This window comes from Trichechus manatus, unplaced genomic scaffold (genome assembly GCF_000243295.1).
Source record: "Trichechus manatus latirostris isolate Lorelei unplaced genomic scaffold, TriManLat1.0 scaffold00104, whole genome shotgun sequence".
Taxonomy (NCBI): Eukaryota; Metazoa; Chordata; class Mammalia; order Sirenia; family Trichechidae; genus Trichechus; species Trichechus manatus.
The window spans coordinates 1,474,695-1,481,482 of NW_004444040.1; the positions used below are offsets into that span (position 1 = coordinate 1,474,695).

The 6,788-nt window shown below is 40.1% G+C and overlaps 1 protein-coding gene across 5 annotated transcripts in view; it reads left to right on the forward strand.

The window, feature by feature from the left end:
* Nucleotides 1–6,788, forward strand: part of PTPRA (protein tyrosine phosphatase receptor type A) — a 167,372-nt gene that overhangs the window by 74,663 nt on the left and 85,921 nt on the right. The window contains exon 1 of one of the 5 annotated variants that reach the window (XM_004383015.2): nucleotides 3,987–4,031. The exons of the other annotated variants lie outside the window; for them this stretch is intronic. The gene's annotated coding sequence lies outside the window, so the exon portion shown is untranslated. Of the gene's footprint in view, nucleotides 1–3,986; nucleotides 4,032–6,788 lie in introns of those variants that run through there. 5 annotated transcript variants of the gene reach the window in all.

Genomic DNA, 6,788 nt, shown 5'->3' on the forward strand with positions numbered 1-6,788 from the left:
CCATTTTGGTCTTTTCTTTCTTTTATGTCTTTTTAATGACCTCTTGCTTTCTTCATATATAATGTTCTTGATGTCATCTCACAACTCGTCTGGTTTTCATTCATTAGTGTTCAGTGCGTCAAATCTATTTGATATGGTCTCTAAATTCAGGTGGGATTTACTCAAGATCATACTTGGGATCTCGTGGACTTGCTATAATTTTCTTCAGCTTCAACTTGAACTTGCATATGAGCAATTGATGGTCTGTTCCACAGTCGGCCCCTGCCCTTCCTTGTCCTGACTGATAATATTGAGCTTTTCCATCATTCCATTCCACAAATGTAGTCGTTTTGATTCCTGTGTATTCAGCCCGGCAAGGTCCATCTGTATAGTGGCCATTTATGTTGTTGAAAAAAGTTATTTGTAATGAAGAAGGCGTTGGTCTTGCAAAATTCTATCATGCAGTGTCCAATACCATTTCTATCACCAAGACCAGATTTTCCGACTTCTGATCCTTCTTGTTTCCAACTTGCACATTCCAATCACCAGTAATTATCAGTGCACCTGTTACCGCAAATTGTGGATCTGAGCCGCTTAACCGCAAAAGCCAATACTGAGAAAGGGATGAGGTAAGCAGCAAGAGGGTTTTATTGTATATTGATATACAGGAGACAGAGGGGAATGAGCTCCTCCAAAAGACTTGTCTCCCCGACTTGAGACTGGCTGAAGGTTTTATATGGACAGGATTATAGTTTGTCTTCGTGGTGGTCACGTTTCTCACGTCTCAGATGAGTTAACCTCTTACTGGCAATCCTTGAAGGTTATCTGGCACCCTTAGTCATGATTTTTATGTTGCAAATGAGTTAATTCTAGGGCTTGAGGGTTATCAGTTTGTTCTGCCACCCTCCAAGGAGAAACTTCAGTTAATCTTACTGGAATAGAAGGAGGGAGAAAGGAAAAAAATATCATGAAACAAAGCAGGGGCTAGTAATGGTGGGAATCAGTTATTCAGCAATGGTGGTAATTGAGCTTATGCAGCCTGTTACACACCCTGATTGCATGCTTGATCAATTTCAGACTGCAGAAGCTGATAAAAATCTTCAAATTCTTCATCTTTGGCCTTAGTGGTTGGTTCGTAAATTTGAATAATAGTTGTATTAACTGGTCTTCCTTGTAGACATCTAGATAATTATTCTGTCATTGACAGCGTTGTACTTCAGGATAGATCTTGAAATGTTTTTTTTTTTGACAATGAATGTAATGCCATTCCTCTTCAATTTGCCATTCCAGGCATAGTAGACCCTATGATGGTCCGATTCAAAATGGCCAATACCAGTCCAGTTAAGCTCACTAATGCCTAGAATATCAATGTTTATGTGTTCCATTTCATTTTTGATGCAGTGGTTAAGAGCTTGGCTGCTAACAAAAAGGTCAGCAGTTTGAATCCACCAGCTATGCCTTGGAAACCCTGTGGGGCAGTTCTACTCTGTCCCGTAGGGTCGCTATGAGTCTGTCATGGATTGAATTATGTCCCCCAAAAAATATGAGTATCAATATTGCTGGGCCATGATTCCCAGTATTGTGTGGTTGTCCTCCATTTTGTGATTGTAATTTTATGTTAAAGCAGATTAGGGTAGGATTGTAACACCACCCTTACCCAGGTCACATCCCTGATCCAGTGTAAAGGGAGTTTCCCTGGGGTGTGGCCTGCACTACCTTTTATCTCTTAAGAGATAAAAGGAAAGGGAAGCAAGCAGAGAGTTGAGAACCTCATACCACCAAGAAAGCAGTGCCAAGAGCAGAGCGCATCCTTCGGACCTGAGCTTCCTTTGGTGAGATGCTCCGAGACCAAGGGAAGACTGGTGCATCCCAAGGACTTTCCTCCAGAGCTGACAGAGAGAGAGAGCCTTCTCCTGGAACTGATGCCTTGGTCTTGTAGCCTACTATGAGAGAATAAATTTCTCTTTGTTAAAAGCCATCCGCTTGTGGTATTTCTTTTACAGCAGTACTAGATAACCAAGACAGAGTCTGAGTAAACTCAAAGGCAGTGGGTTATCTCCTCATCTTAGGGAGAAAGTGTTCAGTCTCTCACCATTAAGTATATAGTGTTAGCTGTAGATTTTTCATAGATGCCCTTTACTGAGTTGAGGACGTTCCCTTCTATGTTTTAGTTTGCTGAGAGTTTTTATCATGAATGGATGTTGGATTTTATCTGTTGAGGTAATCGTATGGGTTTTCTTTTGTAATTTGGTGAATTGCATTGAGTGATTGATTTTTGAATGTTGTGTTGACCCTGGGATAAACCGCACTTGGTTGCTGTATCAGTTTCCTATGGCTGTCATAACAAAAGTACCACACCCTGGGTGTCTTAAAACAACAGAAAATTATTCTCTTAAGTTCTGGAAGCTAGAAGTCAGAAATCAAGATGTCAGCAGGGCCATGTTCTCTCTGAAGGGTCTAGGGTAGAATCCTTCCTTGTCTTTTCCTATCTTTTGGTGGTTTCTGGCAATCCTTGGTGTTCCTTGGTTTATGGCAACATAACTCCAGTCTCTTTCTCCATCTTCACATGGGCATATTCCCTCTGTGTGTGTCTCTGTTTTCTCTTCAGGTAGCCACCTATATGCATTAATTGCCTTTATCCAAAAGGAAAAATAAACTTTTCATATCTTTAAGACAAAAGATAGTTTTATAATGTGGAACAAGGCATCCTTAGAAGTTAGGCCCCTACCCTCCCACAGAAACAGGGAGGCAGAGGTGCTACGTGTTTTTTGGGTTTTTTTCCTGGTGAAAATATACATAACAAAAAATATGTCTGTTCAACATTTTCTATATGTACAGTTCAGTGACATTGGTTACATCTTTCTCATAGTGTCACCATTCTCCCTGTCTTTACCCATATTGTTTCACCACCATTAACTTAGATTCTGTCCCCTAAGCTTCTCTGTGTTTTAGAATGATTGTTGTCAGTTTGATCTCATTAGATAATTCTTTAAAAGAACACACTGCTGAAGGCGAACATTCTTTACTAGTTGAGCTAAACTGTTGTTTAGGGCAGTGTCTGTAATTGTAATGAAGAGATTTATCAGTTGTTTCTTTTATAGATAATGCTTTTGCTATCAAGTCTAAGAACTCTTTGCCTAGTTATAGGTCCTAAAGATTTTTTCTTGTCGTTTTTTTTAAAAGCTTTATAGTATTGTGTTTTACATTTAAGTCTGTTTCATTTTTGAGTTATTGTTTGTATAAAGTGTGAGGTTTTAGGTGAAAATTCACTTTTTTTTTTTTTTGCTATGGGTGTCGAATTTCTCCAGCACCATTTGTTGAAAAGTCTATCCTGTCTCCATTGAGTTGCTTTTGCACCTTTGTCAAAAATTATTTGGGCATATTTTTGTGGACCTATCCCCGCATTCTCTGTTTTGTGCCGTTGATTTATGTGTCTGTCCCTCTGCCGGTACCAAACTGTCTTAATGACAGTAGAGAAACAGTAAGTCTTAACATTGGGTAGAGTGATTACTTGCATTTTATTATTCTTTTTCAACATTGTTCCTGGTTTGTTTTTACTTTTTATTTGATACAGATAACCTGTAAAATACTTTGGTTTCAAATATCCAGTAGTATATACCAAGATGTGCTATAAGCAGAACACATACTTGTCCATAGTATTGTCTTAATTATCTGCAATATAAATTTATACCAGCCCCTACTTGTGTTTGCCTGTTGCAGTAATCTGACTGACCCCCCTGCCTCCAGGCTCATTTCTCTCCAGGCTCCAAACTGAGTCTTGCCATAGGTGTAACTTAAGGGCAGTAGAATTTAAGAATCTATTTCACAGCCTTAGTGGTCCTGTTTCATTCCCTATATAATTTCATCTATGGAAGTGGGCTGCGTTTTAGGGCCTCAGTCCCACTGATTTTGTGGAATCCTCTTTGTTTTGGATCTATCACATTTCCTTTCTCAAAAGAGGACCTGTACTTAAAGTTGACTTCTGGTGTTCTAGGACGTCTTCAAGGAGCCCTGGTGATGCAGTGGTGAAGTGTTCGGCTGCTAACCAACAGGTCAGTGGTCTGAACCCACTAGCTGCTCTGTGGGAGAAAAAACCTGGAGATCTGCTCCCATAAAGATTTCATCCTAGGAAACTCTATGGGACAGTTATACTGTGTCCTGTAGGGTTGCTATGAGTCGGAAGCAGCTTGATAGCACACAACAACAACAGGACTTCTTCAAAGGCCCTTTAGTAGTTTTCTCTCACTAGCAGCTATTCAGTGTACTGTTCCTACTCCACCCTCCCTTGGTGACATGTATCAGTTTTTACTCACTGGCACCCACCTACTGCTGCCTCCTGTGCTTGTCAGATGTCTCCTGCCTGGCTCATTTAGTGCTGCTTTTGTCACTCTTACAGCTGTCTTCTTCCCATCTTTGGCTTACTGCCTAGCTCCCATGACAGCTGTTCTTTCATTGCCTGACATTCTGTCCCCTTCTTCTCCTCTACCACCATATAGGCGTAATGTCTACTGTAGTGTCTTACACCCTCCCATGTTTAGAACTAAACTCATCAACTTCCCCATCTTATACCCCAAAGCTGGTTGTCTTCCTGCTTATAGCACTGCCATTCACCTAGGTTAGATACGTGGGTCTTCTTTACCTCCAGCATCTCATTGTTAAGTCACCAGTTCTCCTGGTATAAATTTTCTCATCAGTCTCTTCCACATATTCCTGCCCTGCTCTGAGGTTCCCTTGGTTTATTGCTTAGATTACTTCTAAAGGCTTCAGTCAGGAGCCTTCCTTACCGACAGTCCCACTAGTTCATCCTCCACCCTACTGTCAGTCATTGCTTCTAAACTTCAGATTGATCCAGGCAACCACCCAGTGTATGCAGTAGCAAGTCAAACTCTTTATCATGGCCTGCAGGCCCCTTTGTGATCTGATTGCTGCTTCTTCCAGACTCATCGCCTACATTTCCCCCACATATCCTCACAGAGCCCAATCTTTCATGTCTTCCATCTTCACATTCATATAACAAATAAAGTCCTGCTTGATGGCTTTACCCAACTCTGCCATTCCTGGAATCCAATAGCTATTTCAAGCTTCCAAGCCCTGGCGCATTATGTCCTCTCTGCTTGAATGACTATGTCTGACCCTTCTGTTGGCCAGTACTTCCTTATCCTCCCAAGTTCAGCTGAAGCATCACCTCGCCTGAAAATTCCTTCTCTGGTCTGCAGTTTCCCCACCTCACCTTAGTATTAATTAACTAACGTATTTATGGCAGGTGGTGATTCAGGATTTCAGTAAATCGCTTATTTGTACCTCACTACTGGTCAGTGAATGTCATGAAAATGCCCCTATCTAATCTTCCATGTATCCCCAGTATCTGGTGAAGCATAAAGGGAAGAACATGACCTTTGGAGTTCTAAAAGCCCTGAATTTGAATCCCAGTTGTCTATTATTAGATATGTGGCCTTGAGCAAATTTCTTAACTTCTGTGATCTTTAGTTTCTTCATCTATAGAAGGGGAAAATAGTACCTAACTCATGAGACAGTTGTGAGGATTAAATGGGTTAAAGTATATAAAATGCTGAGTGCAAGTGCCTCACACATAGCATGCAGCCAAAGACTGTAGTTATAAAAAATAGTTCCTGTTCTTAATAATAATGTAATGTTGGTTGAGTGAACAATTAGCTGAAGGGACTGCACCCTCCTTCTAGATGCCTTTTCTTCAAATCAGAGAAAACTGAACAGCTCTAGGAAAAGGCCCAGAGCAGAATCTTTAACAATCGCAGCTACCGCTTCTTTGTTGCTCCCGCATCTGAGAGACTCCTCAGTAAGGCTGAGAGCTGAATGAATCTCTTTCTTACAGATAGCATTATGTCTGCAAAAGAGATGAGTTTACTTAAAGTCTCGACTACTACTTGAACAGTCATAGATACTGGATATCTAAAAGTCAGTGTTCTTATCTTGAATAGCCTGAGCACATTTATTTAAAAAAAAAAAAAATCACTATTCCTTTGTTTAGAAATCTATACAGTGGAAATAATGATCAATTAATTGAATTGGCATTGAGAAGACATCTATTTCTTCATTAGTCTTTAAGGTTCTGAGGGATCAAATAGTGATAATATATGTGAAGAAAAGTCAGATAGTGTTGGGTTTGAATCCTACCCCTACAACTTACCAGCTGTGTGTCCTTTTCTCATTTTATCTGCAAAATGAGAGTAAGAAGACTAACTCTTGGAGTTTCTGTTGAGATTTAACTGAAATAATATGTGTAGAATATTGAGATAATATGGCCTGACATTTGTTCATAATCTTATCAGTAATAATGTATTGAATATTGAATGCTTAATTTTGAATAGAAAGACTCTTAATGGAAGCTATCACAGCCAAAGCCTAAACTCTGGGGATTAGGTGAGCTCTCCATTGCTAGTGGGGACTTCATAGTGTTGATTCCTTGTAACATGTTTTCTTTAGCAAATGTGTGCAGCATTGTACTTAATAGCAGCAGCGCTGAGGAAAATGCATTCCAGAGCACCCTCATCATTCCAATTCCTAGATCACCACAAATCATAATATGACAAGTCAGTTGTCTTATTCCTTATAACTGACTGTATCAGGATTGGGTGGTTGCATATATCAGAAGATAAAATAGGTTTATTTCTTTCTCATGTAATAGAAATAGGAAGTTTAGTAGGGCTGATACAGCAGCTCAACATTGTCGTCAGAGAGCCTCGGCTCTTTCTAGTTCTCTACTGGGTTATTTTCCAGGTCATGGCAGGATCCAGAATGGCTGCTGGAGCTCTAAAAAAAAAGCCCAACAA